This window comes from Protopterus annectens, chromosome 8.part0 (assembly GCF_019279795.1).
Source record: "Protopterus annectens isolate FY-2018-M chromosome 8.part0, PAN1.0, whole genome shotgun sequence".
NCBI classification, from domain to species: Eukaryota; Metazoa; Chordata; order Ceratodontiformes; family Protopteridae; genus Protopterus; species Protopterus annectens.
Window position 1 is genome coordinate 1,342,177,504 of NC_056741.1, and position 19,465 is coordinate 1,342,196,968.

Below are 19,465 nucleotides of genomic sequence, written 5' to 3' on the forward strand. Positions count from 1 at the left end.
CACAAACTTGACTTGTGTTGAACAGCATCTGGGGCCTGCAGAGTGATATTGGTTCATACTGTCATCTGCATCTAGTATCCTAGCAGGGAGATAACTGATGTTATTCTAGCTATGTGTGTACAGTTACCAGTATGGCTATATATGGCTGGTTGCGGTTAGATAGGCAACACTGTGAGCATGGACAATGTGCACTGTCTATATGAGCGTTAGCACAATTATACATTACACCACCTGCTCACCTGTGTCTATCTTCGTGGTGACATCCAATAGGCATAGGGGTCTGTATTTAAGTGGATTATGTACTGTTTCACCCTTAGTTTGGATCCTTTGAGCAACATTATGGCTGTGTGATAGTTTACTCACCATTATTGGGTATGTCAGACATTGCAGACATCCACACACATACTTCTATATATAACAGGGATGTATATATAAATGTAGCTGTGTGTGTGTGTGTGTGTGTGTGTGTGTGTGTGTGTGTGTGTGTGTGTGTGTGTGTGTGTATGATATGTATATGTGTTGATAAGTATTTGTGCTCTGTAGATATATGGGGGAGTCTATGTATCATTTTAATATATATATATATATATATATATATATATATATATATATATATATATGTATGTGTGTGTGTGTGTGTGTGTGTGTGTATATATATATATATATATATATATATATATACACATATAGCTATATATATCTATTTGACATTAAATAGCGATAGACATACTATGCATGTGAGAGAGAGATAAGATACTGACAGACAGATATGTATATGTCTGTATGTATAGACATTTATACATAACAGGTCATTTCAATGAAGGGCCAACAGAATTGCGCTCATTTTTACTAAGTGTATAAGCATGCCCAGTGGGGCTGTCAGTACTTATAAATTGACTGCAGGACACACCTACCTGTATTCCAGTCCAGGATTTTGTATGTTACAGACATTAACATCCGCCCCTGTTTCTGCAGTACTACACTTCACTCAAAATGTCCACAGCATTCCCCAGCTGTCTACTGTACTAAATATGTGACTGAGGTTGGTAATGTTATACCACCAACAGAGTGACAGTCTGCATACCTCTCAACTGTCTTGATTTTCAAAGAATGTCCAGAGTTTTGCCTCATATGTTTGGTTTATTCCTCACACATTTGTGGTCTTTTGGTGCTTTATTGAATGTTGACATCAATACATTCTACTAACTACAGAGAAACAATTGTGTGTCAGACTTTATATCCATCAGAAAATATGTACTACTGCAACAACTTTACTTCCAGCAACTGTCTAGGTTTATGTGACCAATATTTAAACTCTGTCCCTATGTTTGGGCCTTTGTCCCACCAATCGTTCTGGCTTTGTCCAGGTTTCTTGCACCAAGAGAGTGGGAGGTGTGACATTCTGTGAAAACACCAACATACTACTATCTCAAATGCAAAAGTGATTAATTCCGGATTGGGGTGGACAACAGTACATGATCAGCTCAGGTAAACAGTATTACAAAAATCATGTGTGCCCACTGTTTAACATCTCCCTTGCCTGATGTCATGAATATTCCAACCCAGGATTTCCACTCCTCTTTTCTTGATATACTGGAACATATTAGGGTTCAACCAAACACCCTAATAATGGGTGATTTCAACTACCCCACCATTAACTGGGAAAACTACTCATGTACCAACTCCTTTGCTCAATGTTTTCCGGAATTCATAAATTCCAGTGCCCTGGATCAACTTATCCACACCCCCGCCAGGGGCAACAATATCCTAGACCTAGTCATTATCAACATGAGTGATCGCTGTTCCACACCTGAAATCAACTCCTCGTTGGTCAGATCCAACCATAAGCTAATCCCACCCCCACCCACCATTAAGGAAACCATGGTAAAAAATTTATCCAAAGCCAACTTCATGCTTCTTAAGGCAGAAGTGGTGAACTTCATGACACACATGCAGATGGACAATACAGTTACGACTGCTGAATCCTACACAAATGTACTCTATAAGCACTTACATGAGTGCATGGATCATGCTATCCCAAATAGAACCAAGACACTATCCTCCAAAAAAAGGAAACCAATCTGGTGGTCCCCTGCCATAAACAAACTCTACAACAGAAGGAAGAAACTGTTGCAAAAGAGAGTAAAATCCTGTGAGTGGAGGAGTTGCCTGGTCAGCCTCAGTAAGAAGCTGAGATCCATTATAAGATCCTCCAAAGCTAGCTATAAAAACAAAATCACCACTGATTCTAAGGGCAATCACAAAGCATTCTATAGCTATGTCAAGAATCTCAATGGCAACACCCAGATCTGCTGTGACTTACAGCACAACGGCACGTAAATTACAGAACCAACTGATATTGCCAACATCTTGGCAGATAGGTTCAGTGCTAACTTTACCCCCCTCTCACCCCCTAAAGGGCCCATATCTACACAGGAAGAATGCAGAGTCCCTGTAGTCACATCTATGCAGGTAAAAGCTGCACTCTCTAAAACCAGAAACACAGCATCCATGGGACCAGACAACATCCCAGGCTGCATTTTACACGAACTTCAGAATGAACTGGCTCCCTACCTAAGCACCATGCTCAGTCATAGTCTCACGTCAGGCTTTGTGCCCACTGACTGGCGCACAGAAACAGTTATCTCACTTCACAAAGGGGGAGACACCACTGATCCTGGGAACTATCGCCCTACTAGCCTGACGAGCCTGGTCTGCAAGGCCATGGAATGTATCATCATGGAACTCATAAACAAAGACATTGGTAACCTCCGAACTCTGGACCCCACTCAGTTCAGGTTTGTGAAAGGCAGATCATGCCTTCTGAACCTGATCAACTTCATTGAGGCAGTCACCAAAGCCGGAGATGAGGGTAAGGTGGTTCACACAGCCTATCTTGACCTCACCAAGGCTTTCAACACCATCCCCCATTCTGGAATTATAATTAAACTTACTAAACTAGGTATAAATCCCTACATCACAAGATGGGTTGCCAACTGGCTCACTGACAGAACCCACACTGTAAACGGTGCAGACTCCAAATCTGACTTCAAACCAGTGACAAGTAGAGTACCACAGGGTTCAGTCCTGGGACCTCTCCTGTTTGGTATCTACGTATCTGAAGTACAGGCTAACACAGAAGGTCTCTGGCTAATGAAGATCGCAGATGACTGCAAACTAGAAGCCATAGTCGAGTCCCCAAATGATGTGGACATCCTACAGAAGGGCCTCACTGAGACAGATGCCAGGTGTCAGAGGCATGGCCTCAAGCTCAATGCCAAAAAGTGCATTGTCATCCCCTTTGGTAAAAACTCTGTACCCATGAACTACCACATAAACTGCAGTCTATTTACTGCCGAATGTGTGATAAGAGACCTTGGGACTCAGGTGGACAGTAGTCTCTCTTTTGATAATTACATCACCACAGTAGTCAGGAAATCCTTCTATGTGGCATACCTCATCATAAAAGGGTTCTCATCCAGGAAAAAAGAGGTCATTGTTCCCCTCTACTCTATAGTCATTGACCCATTATAGAGTACAATGTCCGTTTTGGAATGTACCTCACAAGACAGCTGCAACAGCTGGAAAAGCCACAGAAGTACCTCACAAAGAGGATTACTGGCCTCAAACAGATGCCCTACATTGACCACCTCAAAAAACTCCAGCTTTACTCTGTAGCTTATCACCTACTCCGAGGAGATCTCTGTCTAACATATAAAGCTATGTTAAACCCAGAGCTGCTGGACATGCTACACCTAAAGAAATCCCAATCCCTCCAAGCTACACGCTCTAGGGACCTAAACCTTGTCACCACAATGAACAGAACATGCTAGAGGGATAGATTCCTGTCCTAGAGACTTTCTATACTCTGGAACAAGCTACCCATCTATGTCAAGCAAAGTTCCTCATTAGCACTCTTCAAGAAAAATCTTGATGAGTGGATGGGAAATAGGAAATACACCCCGAGGATCACGTCTGTGGCTCTGCTCGACAGGGGCACAGGAAATTAACTTTATTGGATGGCGTAAGCCAGGGAACCTTGTTGGCTAGGCTTACTTAGGCCCTTGGGCCAATAGCCTAGTACCTACCTATGAACCTATGAACCTATGAGGTCTAGTGAAAATTAAGGAATACATACTATTAGACTGGGTATCAGTTGTCCCATGTGGATGATAACTCTGTCCAAATAGCCCACTATATTTCCTTGCATAACAGCAGCAGATTCATACATGCAATACCTTTTTATAGTAATCCTTACAATTAGTGTGTAGGTTAGATACTCACCTTTAGAATGCAGCAGTTGACAGAACTGTAGTTCAGGGCTGACTCTGTGTGATGCAAGTGGTACACAGCCAATACATGGATTGGTACAGGTTGTGTGGGTTGCCTGGCATCAGCTATTTTAATATATGTATGCGAGTGGGAGAAAGGTGTCAGTCCCTGGGGCCCTAGGTTGTCAGTGAATATGCTATGCGTTGTCTCTTAGCCAGTGCCAGGGCATACTGAGCATGCCTACATCTGCCTACAAGGACATCATCAGGGGGTCCTCCTCTGAGTCCTCCTGTGAGTGTGGCTGTGATGAACTAGGCACTGGTGGGGGGCTGTGTATCCCTACCTTAGCTAATCCTGCTGCAGCTGCTTCCGCAGGATCATATTTTGTAGCATGGTACATACTGTGAACATATGTACACATGTGGCAGGAGAATACTGCAGGGCTCCACCACATATATCAATGCACCAGAACCATGACTTCAGCAGCCCAAACACATACGCTGTGATGTTCCTAGTTTGTGCATGTGCCTCATTATGGCATTCTACTGTGGGTGTGCGTGCATTTCTGATGGGTGTCATCATCCACGGTTCCAGTGCATAGCCAGCATCCCCCACTAAATGGTAGTGTGGGATGTCCCCCCCTAGCAAATGTCTGGTACATCTGTGATGCATGCCAGATATGGAAGTCGTGATAGATGCCAGGGCTGCCAGCACACACATTAATGATAATGCTCTGGGCATTGCATGCGACCTGGCAGTTGGAGTGGTACCATTTGCGGTAGACATAGATTCTACCCTCCTCACCGGGTGAGCATGGCATCCAGGAACTGATGTAGTATCCTAGATGCTGATGCTTGTGAGAACCCCATCATGTCCCCAGCTGGTCTTTGAACAATGTCTCTGGCTATTATCCTAAGGGCTACACATATTTTAGTTTCCAGTGGGATGGGGTCCCCTCAGCTGGCTCTGTGCCTGAGTTGAGGGCGGCAGAGCTCAGTTTGTTTTTATAGTATGTCCCTGTCCACCCTGTAGCGCTCTACAATTTCCAGCTCATGTACTTCCTAGAAGGTTACCCTGGGCCTCAACACTCTTCTCCTTCTCTGCCTAGGCTCAGCATAGCGGCAAACCACACAAACAGGAGCAGCTATGCTCCTGTCAGCTCAGAAGTTAGTAGACACACCCTCTCCTGATGTCGTCTACCTCCTCTGTGGAAGCCAACATGGTTATCTGCCTACATGGACAGGATCTGTGGACACAATTACCACATTATGCTATTAAGTAACTCCTCCTCATTTGCATAGGGATCTTTGCTCACAACCTGGATACTACACACTTCCAAGTCCTTCCACGTTAGCAATAGCACCAATTCACTATTGCAGATACTACACGCAGGGTGCTATAATATATTTTTGTCTCATGATATTAATATGTGATTCTTCCACATTTTATTTTAATAAGGCATGTATGCACACTGCAGCATGCTGCACAAACATGCCAAGATTATTTAAAAAACATTTTAACAAATTTAGTGTAACTTTTGGAACACACAGAGAATAGTTTTGCTAATATCTGTGTCTGCTATGCCATTTCTGTCTATCTGCCTACATTTTTACAGCCCCTTTTGTCTGTCTACAGTCCTGTACACATAATTTTTCTGTGTGCACTACAGACACTGGCACAGAGTCTGCAGGGCTGCCTTTCTGCTTGCTGGATCACTCTACCTGCCTCATTTACATGAGATTCACCTGCTTATGAGGTGATTTGCATGCCACGGAAGTTTCCGTGTTGGCACTCTCATGCGCGCCACTCAGCAGTGCTTACTGTATCTAAAAATGTTTGCGACCATGTTAGCAGTGCGGTGCGATGCATACACAGAAAATAAAAACATGTAGGCTTTTTTAAACCCCCCCCCCCCATTTATCTTTTTAATAAGTAATAAACCTATTTAAAATGTAGAGAATATTTGATTTTTCTGCTAATGGCAGGGTGTAGCTCCAGAATTTATGACATTAGGAGTCTACACACACAAAAAAGTTGTATTTCTTAACATTTTACAAGGTGGACAGTGCTGAAAAAATGGATTTTATAGGGTTACTGCCCAACCTGATGCATGTTGTTTACATAATGCTTTTGTTTCCATACAACTCAGTTGTCTCACATGAGGGTCATCACTCTGTTAACTTATTAAAACAGATTGCTCTAACAGTTTAACTGTTCCATAAAAGGATGTATGTTCCTTGTCTTAATATTTACTGTCATCTCACTGTTATTTTTAATCTGGTCACAACAGGTGGGACAGCCATTTTAGTTCCAGGAATTCCCATGCTGAACTTTTCTGTACATTAATTTCGGTAATCACACGTCATAAAAAAGCCATCAACCAAGTGCTTATTGTGATCTCCATCTGGAACTCTAAAATATTCCACATTTGGAAAAAAAAAAAACATTATACATGTTAACGCCTACATACAATTACAGTCAAGTCATCAACAGTACTATCACCATTCTGTGTGCAACATACCTGTCACAGCCACACATCGAAAAGAATAGTGACTCCAATGTTGTGAAGGTAGACAGGTAGTTTGTGAGCTTGTGTTTAGCATAAATCCTTCTATACAGCTAAAATTCCATATTGCAGAAAAAGACAGAGGCCCATAACTTCCTGCTGCAAATTTCACTTCTGCGTAATCAAGAGGGTCAAGTTTTGGGCAACATGTCACTACAGAAAGACATAACTTCAAAGTGTTACTGATCTCAGCAGAAGCCTGGAAGCTTTACTCTATATTTATTTAGAAAAGTTCACATTTTTTGAGTCAGAAAGAGATTACTGCTACAGAGAGTTATTTCCACATCAACTTCTCATTGAAGTATTACATCAGTACAGCACTTAGGACCTCAATAAACTTCATTCTATTGTTTGTAGAACAAATTAGGAATCCCTTCCACACTTTCTTATCCTGTACTTCATTTCACTGTGAAATCATATATTTATTTTACTATGTGCTGTATTTCTGCCTTCCTGTTTGCTGCCTTTGTATTAAGTTGTAGTTATACATCAATTGCTAATGGAAACTGGAATGAAAGAAAAGTGACTAACTAAACCAGATCATATGATTGGTATAACACTGTATTATCACTGCCAAAAATATCCATTTACTTTTCGCAGTGAATCATATTGTACTTGTCACAATTGCAACACATAATACAAGTTCATAAAATATATATTTAAAAAATGTCTTCCCACTGCAGGATCTGAAAGTCTTCACACACGCTATTAAATTTTGGATTTCTTATCATTACACATATTAAAAAAAAATAAAAGATCAAGGAAAAACTGTAGTGGCAAACCTCTCAACTTCTTAGTGCAAAAAGTCTGGAGAAAGCCTAAATAGGGAGAGATTTTAAATATTGCTCTTATAAACATATAGAATTGCTAGACTAACAGACTTTGTATTAACATACATTTTCTGAATTATATGAAGTCTGAAAATCAAACATATGTCCTTGTGATTTGCCAAACAACCACAACATTTATAAGGAACAGACCAAAAATATAAGGCAAAAATTTGGGCATTCTGGAAAATCTGGACAGTTGAGAGGTATGTAAACCAGACATGGAAACAGTTTTCACACTGGCATCCTATCAGATCATAGCTACTTACAATTAAATCATCCCAAAGATACTGATTTTTAAACTAAGTTTTGAGGACAGGGTTCATCATGTAAGGCTGAAGGAAAATATAGTGAAAGAGCAGTTTATAAGGACAAGTAGGCTGACTGATGATTCTAATTTTTTTATAATGAATGTGGATTGTTGAAGCAGAAAGCTGAGGGGATATCCCAGAGCTTTAATGGAAAAATTGTATAATTACGTAAGAAAAGAGAAGTAGAATATAAACCTGTTAGCAAACTTGGGAGCTATTTTTATAATGTGGGTAAGAGGCCTGCAAATAATGATTTTACAATGGCCTGTCTTTTGACTAATTCTATACATGAGAGAAGGATTAGAAGATGTGTTAGAAATAACTGGAGATTTTTTTACAAATTTTTCTGAATTAAAGAAGGCGATCTGAGAAGTTCCAGTGTTGTTACCAAAAAGGGTAAGAATCTTAAAGATCTTTTTACTAGGAACCCTAATTTTAATACAAGGGGTTCTTATATGGGAATGTATAAATGTCATTCTTGCAATTATTGTAAATTTGTTGTTGAGGTAACCCAAGTTTATGTTAAAAGTGGAAATTCTTATAAATCTAGATAAGAAATATACATACAAGTCCAGATTTGTTTATAACAGTTTATGTTCAATATCTTATGCCTTTTATATAGGGAGGACTATAAGAGAAATTAGTGACAGAATTTACGAACATTTGCATGCTGTTGAAATGTTAGATATAGGCAATGGTTTGGCTAAACATGTATTGCAAAATAACTCAGATGAAACTATGACTAATAATAATAAAACATTGTTTTGTTTTTAGTGTATAGATGAGGTTAAAATTATGAATATAGGTTCATAGGTTCATAGGTTCATACTAGGCTATCTACCCTAGGGCATTTATAAGCCTAGCCAGAGTGTGTGTGGCTTTCGCCACCCATTTTAAATTAATTTTGCTATGCCCTTTTTCGAGGTTAGTATACTGTGCCTCTGTCTAACAGTGACACAGAAGTGATACCCAGGGTAAACCTATGATCTCCCATCCACTCATCAAGATTCCTCTTGAAGAGAGTCAATGAGGGACTCTGCCTAACCTGGACTGGGATTTTATTCCAGAGTGAAGGGAGCCTCTGGGTTATGAATCTGTCCCTCCAGCATGTCCTATTTATTTCAGTGCTGAGGTTCAAGTCTCTTGAGCGTAGCTCGATGGGATTTGGATTTTCTGAGGTGCAGCATGTCCATTAATTCCGGGTTGGACATGGCTTTATACGTCAGGCACAGATCACCTCTGAGCAGGTGGTATGCCACTGAGTAGAGCTGGAGTTTCTTTAACCGGGCAGCATATGGCATCTGTTTGAGCCCTATGATCCTCTTGGTGAGGTACTTTTGGGGTCTTTCCAGTTGCTGCAGGTGTCTGGTAAGGTACATCCTGAAAGGGGCATTGTACTCAATTATGGGCCTGATGAGGGATGAGTAAAGAGGCACAATGACCTCCCCTGATCTAGATGTGAATCCCTTCATGATTAGGTGGGTTATATAAAATGTTTTTCTAACCACTTTGGCCACGTGGTTGTCAAATGAGAGATTGCTATCAATTTGGGTCCCCAGGTCCCTAATTACTTCTTCTGTACTTAATGGATTACCACCTATGTGGTAATTTGTGGGCACTTTGTTTTTGCCAAAAGGGATGACTATACACTTTTTGGCGTTTAGCTTGAGGCCATGGCTCTGGCACCAGTTGTCTGTTTCTATGAGGCCCTTTTGGAGGATGCTTGTGTCGGCTGGAGAATCGATTATGGTGCCCAATTTGCAGTCATCTGCGAACTTAGTCAGCCACAGTCCTTCCGTGTCAGCCTATACCTCCAAGAAATATATACTGAACAAGAGAGGTCCCAGGACTGAGCCTTGTGGGACGCCACTTGTAACTGGTTTGGAGTCTGACATGGCTCCAGCAATTCTAACCATGTGGGTTCTGTCCTTGAGCCAGTTTGCAACCCATCTAGTGACATAGGGGTTTATATTTAAGCTGGTGAGCTTATCTATAATGCCCGAGTGGGGTATTGTATCGAAGGCTTTTGCGAGGTCCAGGTAGGCTGTGTGGACCACCTTCCCCTCGTCAATGGCTTTGGTGACCGTTTCAAAGAAATCAACCAGGTTTAAGAGGCAGGATCTGCCCTTAACAAAGCCGAACTGGGTAGGATCCAGTGTCTGTAGGTCCCCAATATCTTTATTTATGAGGTCCATGATGATCCTTTCCATAGCTTTGCAGACAAAGCTAGTCAGGCTTATGGGGTGATAGTTTCCAGGATCCGTTGAGGCACCACCTTTGTGGAGAGGGACCACTGTTGCTGTATGCCACTCTTTGGGTACATATCCTGTAGTAAGGCTAAGATTGAACAGTAGTTTTATGTTTGGGTTTAGCTGTTCTTGGAGTTCATGTAGGACGCAGCCCGGGACACCATCTGGTCCCATTGATGCTGTGTTTTTTGCTTTGGAGAGGGCAGCTCTTACCTGAGCATCTGAGATGTCAGGGGGGCAGCTCTCTGCTGGGATAAATATTTGTCCTTTTGGTGGGGAGGGGGGGAGAAGTTTGCACTGAACCTGTCAGCTAGGATGTTAGCAATGTCTGTGGGTTCGGTGTATTTTTTGTCATTTTGGACTAATTCTGAGCATGTCTGGGAATTCCCACCCAGGTTCCTAACATAACTAAAGAAAGCCTTGTGATTATCGTTAGCGTCCTGTGCAATTTTTCTCTCGAAGCTGGCCTTAGACGATTTTATGAGTGCCCGTAGTTTTTTGCTAATACTGATCAGAGATGCCTTCCCTTTTTGGGATTTTGCTCTATCATGTAATAGCTTCCTCCTTCTATTGTATAGTTTGTTTATGGCTGGGGTCCACCAGACAGGACATCTGCCTTTGGAGGATTGGGTCTTGGTTTTATTTGGGATTGCATGATCCATGCATTCCTGAAGGTGTTCATAGAATGCGTTTATAAAGGATTCTGCGGTCTGGGCTGTATTTTCCACAGGCCCGGGGGCTTTGAAGGATTCCACCTTGGTTTTGAGGAGTGTGAAATTTGCTTTAGAGAAGTTTTTCACTGTGGTTTTCAGGGCAGGGGGTGGAGTCGGGATGTGAATATCCAGTGAGATTAGATTATGGTCTGATCTTACCAGTGAGGGATACACTTCTGGTCTGGAGCATAGAGTCCGCATGTTAGTGATGATCAGGTCCAGTATGTTTTCCCCTCTTGTGGGAGTGGTAACAAGTTGTTCCATAGCATTTGAGTTTATAAATTTTAGGAACCTTTGGGCTAGGGTGTTGGAGCTAGAGTAATGCTCCCAGTCTATGTTTGGGTAGTTGAAGTCGCCCAATATAATGGTGTTTGGAGAGACCTTCATATTTTCCAGTGTTCTCAGGAAGGCCAAGTGGGGTTCCTGGGTTTGGGAGGGTGGTCTGTAGCAGGCTATAAACTGGAAGGCAGTTTTACCCACTGTTAGTTGCACATGGATAGTCTCTGATGCTTCGTGCTGTGCCACCAACCTGGAGGTGTGGGTATCTTTGACGAATATTGATACTCCCCCTCCTTTTGTGGTACGGTCCAAGCTTTGGGGCTGAAAAGCATGGTATGAGGTATAACCTGGTAGTGCTGGGGTGCTCTCTGGAGCCTTAAACCAGGTTTCTGTTACTGCACAGATATCGATTTTCTCCATGCTAAGGAGAGTTTCGAGTGCATGCATCTTGAGGTTTAGACTTCTGGCATTGATAGCATTACTCTTAGTTTCTTATCCCTTGTGATACCTATGGAGATGGGTTTGTCTTTTGAGCCTTGCCTAAAAAAGGCACTATGGGGGTAGCAAGAGCCTTTGCCAATATCCGAAAGCCCAGGGGTGACAGGTACAAGCCGTCCCTAGCGAAGCATCGTGGCTTGTTGAGCATGTCATCCCAGGCTGACAGGCATTGGATCCCCTTTAAATGACACCAATACTTAAGCCAATTGTTGAAATTGATCATCTTGTCTTCATATTGTGGCATCATTCTTGGTGAGGGTAAGATGCTACTCAAGGTCAGGGTCATACCGGCCTGGGCCACATGCTCAGAGAGCTCCTCTATGTCTCTTTTCATGTAGTCCAGGGAGGTACGTCTCAGGTCATTCACACCAGCATGGACAATGACTGAGTCATATTAGTACTTGCCTTGGAGTGACCTGAGTGCTTGTGTTATGTGGCGGATCCTAGCGCCCGACAGGCAGCTCACCGTGACCTTGTCCTTGTTCAGCCTGGTGAGCGGTTTGAAGAAGAAGAACTAGAGTGGGAGGAATACTGCTGGCAGATTAAATTAGATGCCTTCAGTTTCCAAGGACTTAATGACAAAAAATTAAGAGTGTGTTAAGAAGGAAAGGGTTAGAACACTGATTTTACATGTTAATTTATGTTAATTATGTGACTAAAGATTGTGTATTTAAATGGTGAAGTGATGTTTAGAACAAAAGCGCTTACTACTACCCCATTAAAGTATTTTTGGTAAAATGGGGCTTAAATTTACTTATAATAAATGAAAAGTAATGCAATTTAGAGACATATCAGGCCAAACATTTGGAGATATATCAGGCCACAAAATAGTCAAAGCACCAGCTTCCTTAATATTAAAGATGATAGCAATACCACCATAGAAAATACCACATCTACGTGTTAGTATTTTGGCTAGAACAATCCCTTAACTTTCAACTACACATTCAAAATACACACAAAAAAATCACACTACTAGTCTGGGCAAACAAGCTATCATCTCTTCAAGCTACCATAGGCAAAGGAATACTCTTATCTAAACTTTAATATGCACTACCCATAATAGCTGCAGGCTCAAAGAAAAATGCCACTACCTTGTAAACCAACTCCAATAAAATCTGCCAGTTCATTACTAACCCCCCCCCCCCCATTAATGAACAAACTGCCTAACTCTCGGTGAAGCTAAATATCTCACAGTACATTTGAGGGCTAACCGACTACTAGGATCAGTAATTCACAAAGCCCTTTCTCCTGAGATATCTTCTCCTCTCACTCAAACTTTTAAACAACCCCCCACATATAATTTTAGGGGCATCTCTCAATCTCAACGCACCCTACTAACTCCAAAAGCTAAACTTCATTGCACTGACCATACATTCTCTGTCTTAGCACCTAAACTATGGGACTCCATTCCACTTTTAATCAGAGGCATCAAAATGTACTCAGACTTCAGCTCAAGGAACACCTCTTCACCCAAAGTGCAGCTGTACTCACACAGGTCACTTTACATGAACCCTGCAGCTCTATCACACCCCTTTATCCCTTTTCATCCTTCCTTATCTTGTCATCTCCTCACTTACCGTCTCTCATTCATCCTACCTCCCCCTTCTTTGTGTCTGTCACACTCTCCTTCCTTCTGCATGCCCCTCTCTCTATTTATCTGTCTTCTCCCCATCATATCCTTTCCTGCAGCTATTCCCACTTGCCTCTTCTAATTTCTTCATACCTATCTATATAATAAGGTGCTATTGCTGTAGCATAAATCATCTCAGTCATTATGGCTATATCTTATCCAAAATCTCTGCTAAGCATAATTCCATTTTTTTTAACTTTGTGAACCGCTTGGTGAACTAAATATTGTAGCATATTTTTGCATTTATTGATGTGTATTTGTTTTACAGTACATCCTTCTATCTGGAAATATGCTTTGTTCATTTCTTATATGATCCTGTCCACCTGCACAGTACATGCAAATGATCAACTGAGATCAGTGCACTGCCCCAGTAAAGAAAAATAAATAAATAAACTTGTACAGGCATTATCCACTAATATAGTTTTCCTCTAGTCAGTATAGTTTTAACAACTTATTATTCCATGGGTTGGCACTGAGCATTTGGAGAAAGTCTTGTAGGTACCCATCTTCAAGGGTGGCGATAAGCTAATTATACTGTGAAAATGGACCCGTTTCAGCCACAGACAGTGAGTAGGCTTCATGAATGCACATATAAAATGGAACTTAAATTTAATTATAATAAATGCAAAGTAATACAACTTGGAGGCCATCAAAAACTAAGGATAATGATGAGGAAAAACTAAAAAAACATAAAACAGGGCAGAGATCTTGGTACAATTATTTCTAGCAAATTTACATTTAAGTTTCACATACAAGATGTCAAAGGTAAAGCTTTAAGAAAGATGGAATTAATACTAACTACTGTAGACACCAGAAAATCTAACGTCCTAAAAGTAGTTTTGGAGTCATAATTAGGTCTATTATTGAGTTTAATTTAATTTTTTGCACACTATCATAAACTCATATGGCATCGACTGAGTTAGTCCAAAGATGCTTTAATAGAAGAATGCATTTAGTTAAGAGCATAATGTATGAAAGTAGACTCAAAGAAATTAATCTTTGTAGTATACTTCATAGCACAGTGACGGGAAAATCATGTTTAGCTTTCAGGGCTATTGCGGATGATAACCTAAAGTATAACCTGGATTTCATTTTAAAACAATATTCTGGGATAAGAAATAGTACACCTATTTATAGAATAAATAAAAATACAACTGTGAAGAGGTACAAATTTATTACTCAATGAGTTCCCAAGTTGTGGAATGAAATTCCATTGTAGATCAGAGAATCAGGCTCACTGGATAAGTTTCAGAATCAGTTGAATGATTGTATATGGGATATAAATACAAATATAATATAAAGAAGACTGTTATTTTAAAGGTTTAACAGATCATTAGCAGCCTGATATTAAGTATGAAACCATGTAAATGGACCCATTTCAGCCACAGCCAGGGGGTACAGCAGAGTATCAGATAAAGAATATACAGCATAAGGGGAGAAGGCAGAGTAAAGGTTAACATATAGCAAATACAACTTAAAAATAAAATAATAAAATACCACCAAGACCACCGATCCAAGAAGTAAGCAAATTTAATGAAACACTTAGTGCCTCGGCTTACACAGCCTTCCAAGAGTAAATACACTACAAAATACTGTTTGCTTATATACAGCATATTGCACAACACAATTAATCAATTACGCATACAATTCAAATCACATACTTCCAATTACATTCTTTGTTGAGTCACTGAGGCTCCAATGTACCATATTTTAAAATCAACAGGGTTTCTTTTTTTAACAGTTTGTTTTTTAAAGACACACATTCACCTATGGCAACTTGCAATTTTTCCAAGACACAACCCCTAAGAGAATCAGGGTTAGAGTTGTGTGCTGTCAAAAAATGACTCCCAAGGGGACTCTCTAATTTTTTATTTTTTATGCCCCTAATATGTTCCTGCAACTGGACCCTAAAATTCCTGTATGTTTCCCCTATGTAAAACTTTGTACATCCACATCTCAACACATACACTAACCCCTCCATATTATAACAGTATTCATGCCTAGCTGTAAACTTGATGCCATTATTATAGCGAAAAGAGCTTACTACATATTGACAGATGGAACAGCCATCACATGGAACAGTGCCTTTATTTATGCTTAAGTTCTGACTGACATTAACATCTGATAAACAAAACTGGTTATGTACCAGAATGTCAGACGCATTCCTAGGTCTTTTATATGCAATACTCACAAAATCAGGTAGTATAGAGTCCAAAATGTTATCCCTTAGGAGCATAGGCCACAAGCTATGTGCTTTTTAAACTATTTTCTCAGTTATAACATTATAAGTTGTCACTAAGAAAACTTTTTTCTGCTCTCCATAGTTCACAGCTGCATTGGTAGACTGATTTCCACCAATACAAACATTATGTTTTCCACTAGCACGGACATAATGAGACTCTCCCTGAGAGATAACAGAATACCTCGTATCCATAATATTTTGTTTAGCTTCCCTGACCAGCTGGACATCATAACCTCTTCTAATAAACATTTTCTGCTTCAGCTATCTCTAAATCAAAGCTCATATCAAGGCTACATAGCCTATGAATTCGTAAAAATCCATTATAGGGCAGTACCTTGACCAAATGTTTGGGGTGACAATTATTCCCATATAAAAATGCAATTGTATGTTCAAATTTCCTATGGAGACTAGTAGTAAATCCATCTAGGATTATATCGAAAAAATTCACTTGTGGGCCAAGCAGCATACCATCAAAGCTTAAGCCCATAGTATTAGCTTGTAAGTCATTAACAAACCCAAGGGCCTCTGTCTGGCTTCCTTGACATAAAAAAATAAGATCATCAATAAATCTAAAATATAAAAAACTTTAGATCTAAAAAAAATCATGTCTTTAAATAAAATCATCTTCAAGTTTAGCCATGACTAAATTGGCATACATGGGGGCGAAAGCCGCCCCCATGGCAGTGCCCTGCAACTGCTGGAAAATGTCTCCATTGAACATAAAAAATTGTTTTTTAAACAGAACATAACTAAATCTATCAGAAAATGAGACATAGGAGAGTCCCCCCATAAATGGAACAAGACTGTGTCCCTATTACATGCTTAATATTAGTATATAGACTTTTGACATCCAAACAGAGCCAAAACATGTCCATATTCCAAACTTTACCCTTTATTTTGTTCAGAAAGTCCTGGTTGTCCCTAATATAGGAGGCTGTACTCATAACATATTTTTTAAGATGTTCATGTAACAACACACTTATATTCTTCTAAAAATACCTCTGTGCAGACATTATAGATCGGCCACTAAGGTTAGTTAAACCTTTGTGTAATTTAAGTAAGCAGTAAAAAACTGCCATAGAGCTGTTTTCCACTCTAAACTTCTTTCCACATCCTTAGAGGTGAAATACCCCAGCCTTAGGCCTTTGTCTAACAAAAGTTGGTACTGCTTAATAGCTTCAAAGTAATAAGAAACATCACATTTTCTATAAATTTCCACATTATTCAAACAGAACCAAGATGCTATCCTCCAAAAAAAGGAAGCCAATCTGGTGGTCCCCTGCCATAAACAAACTGTACAACAAAAGGAACAAACTCTTGAAAAAGTGAGTAAAATCCCACGAGTGGAGGAGCTCCCTGGTCAGCCTCAGTAAGAATCTGCGACCATTGATAAAATCCTCCAAAGCTAGTTATGAAAACAAAATTGCCACTGATTCTAAAGACAATCACAAAGCATTCTATAGCTATGTCAAGAATCTCAATGGCAACACTCAGATGCTCTGAGTTACAGCACAATGGCACTAAATATACAGACCCAACTGATATTGCCAACATCCTGGAAGATAGGTTCAGTGCTAACTTTACCCCCCCCCCCTCACCCCCTAAAGAGCCCATCTCTATACCGGAAGAATGCAAAGTTCCTGTAATCATGGCTGCACAGGTAAAAACCACACTCTTCAAAGCCAAGAACACAGCATCCATGGGACCAGACAACATCCCAGGCTGCATTCTAAACGAACTACAGAATGAACTGGCACCTCACCTAAGTAACATGTTCAATCATAGCCTCACCTCAGGCTTTGTGCCTGCTGAATGGCACACAGCAACGGTTATCCCACTCCACGAGGGGGGGAGCCACCACGGACCCAGGGAGCTACCACCCCATTAGCCTGATGAGCCTGGTCTGCAAGGCCATGGAATGTATCATCATGGAACTTATAAACAAAGACATTGGTAATCTCTAAACTCTGGATCCCACCCAGTTCGGGTTTGTAAAAGGCAGATTATGTCTTCTAAACCTGATAGACTTCTTTGAAGCAGTCACCAAAGCCATAGACAAGGGTAAGGTGGTTCACACAGCCTATCTAGATCTTGCCAAGGCTTTTGACACCATCCCCCACTCTGGAATTATAGATAAACTCACTAAACTAGGTATAAATCCTTATGTCATAAGATGGGTTGCCAACTGGCTCACTGACAGAACCCACACTGTGAAAGTAGCAGACTCCAAATCCGACTTCAGACCAGTGACAAGTGGAATACCACAGGGTTCAGTCCTGGGTCCTCTCCTGTTTGGTATCTACTTCTCTGAAGTACAGGCTAACACAGAAGGTCTTTGGCTAACAAAGTTCACAGATGACTGTAAACTAGGAGCCATAATCGAAACTCCTAACGATGTGGACATCCTACAAAAGGGCCTCACTGAGACAGATGCCTGGTGTCAAAGCCATGGCCTCAAGCTCAATGCCAAAAAGTGCATTATCATCCCCTTTGGTAAAAATTCTGTACCCATGAACTACAACATAGGCGGTAGTATACTTAACATCAAAAGTGTGATAAGAGACCTTGGGACACAGGTGGACAGTAGTCTCTCTTTTGATAATCACATTGCCACAGTAGTCAGAAAATCCTTTTACGTGGCACACCTCATCACAAAAGGTTTCTCATCCAGAAAAAAAGAGGTCATTGTTCCCCTCTACTCATCACTCATTAGACACATTATAGAGTACAACGCCCCTTTTGGTATGTACCTCATAAGACATCTACAACAACTGGAAAGGCCGCAGAAATACCTCACAAAGAGGATTACCGGCCTCAAAGAGACACCCTATGCAGACCGTCTAAAAAAACTCCAGCTTTACTCCGTCACATATCGCCTACTCAGAGGTGATCTCTACCTAACATACAAAGCTATGTCAAACCCAGAGCTGTTGGACATGCTCCACTTAAGGAAATCCCAATCCCTCCGGGCTACACGCTCTAAGGACCTAAACCTTGTCACCACAATAAACAGAACATGCCGGAGGGATAGATTCCTGTCCCAGAGTCTTCCCATACTCTGGAATAAACTACCTATCTATATCAAACAATGCTCCTCATTAGCACTCTTCAAGAAAAATCTTGATGATTGGATGGGAAATAGGAAATTCACCCCGGGGATCACCTCTGTGGCTCTGCTCGACAGTGGCACAGGAAAATAATTTTCTTGGGTGGCAAAAGCCAGGGTACCTTTTTGGCTGGGCTTGTATAGGCCCCAGGGCCGATAGCCTAGTACCTACCTATGAACCTATGAACCTATGTTTATGACACATCTCTAAGTATTGTGTGAAGTGCATGATTACTATCTGGTTGCCATTATCAAATGGTTTAACCACCTATCTTCTATCATTACCAAATTCCAATAGGGCTAGCCGTTGCTGCTTAGTTAAATTAAAACATGTTGGACTTATTCACTATACAGGACCAGTACTTTTTTTCAACCTCAAAATTAAGAGTAGCAAAAAATCCATGCACAATATTATTTAGAAAAGGTGGATTAAAAGAGCTTTCAACAGAGATAGCATCAGTATTCAGTTGGCAATAGGCATTAAAATCATTCTCAAACAAATCTTCCTGAGATGACAGTCATGAATAAAAAGAATCCTCATCACTACTTTCATAACAGTCATTAAACACAACCCCTCCCTACTGTTTAAAGTAGTATATTAAATGCAGTTTTCTACTAAAAGAAAATATTTCACTTTTAAGTACATGCAATCTCGGTAAGGCAGTTGGTATAAATTTGATGCCAAGACATAATACAGACATAACCACATCAGAAATGTCATGTTTGGACAAATTTAACACGTAAATTATTACAAACTACATTAGTACCAACG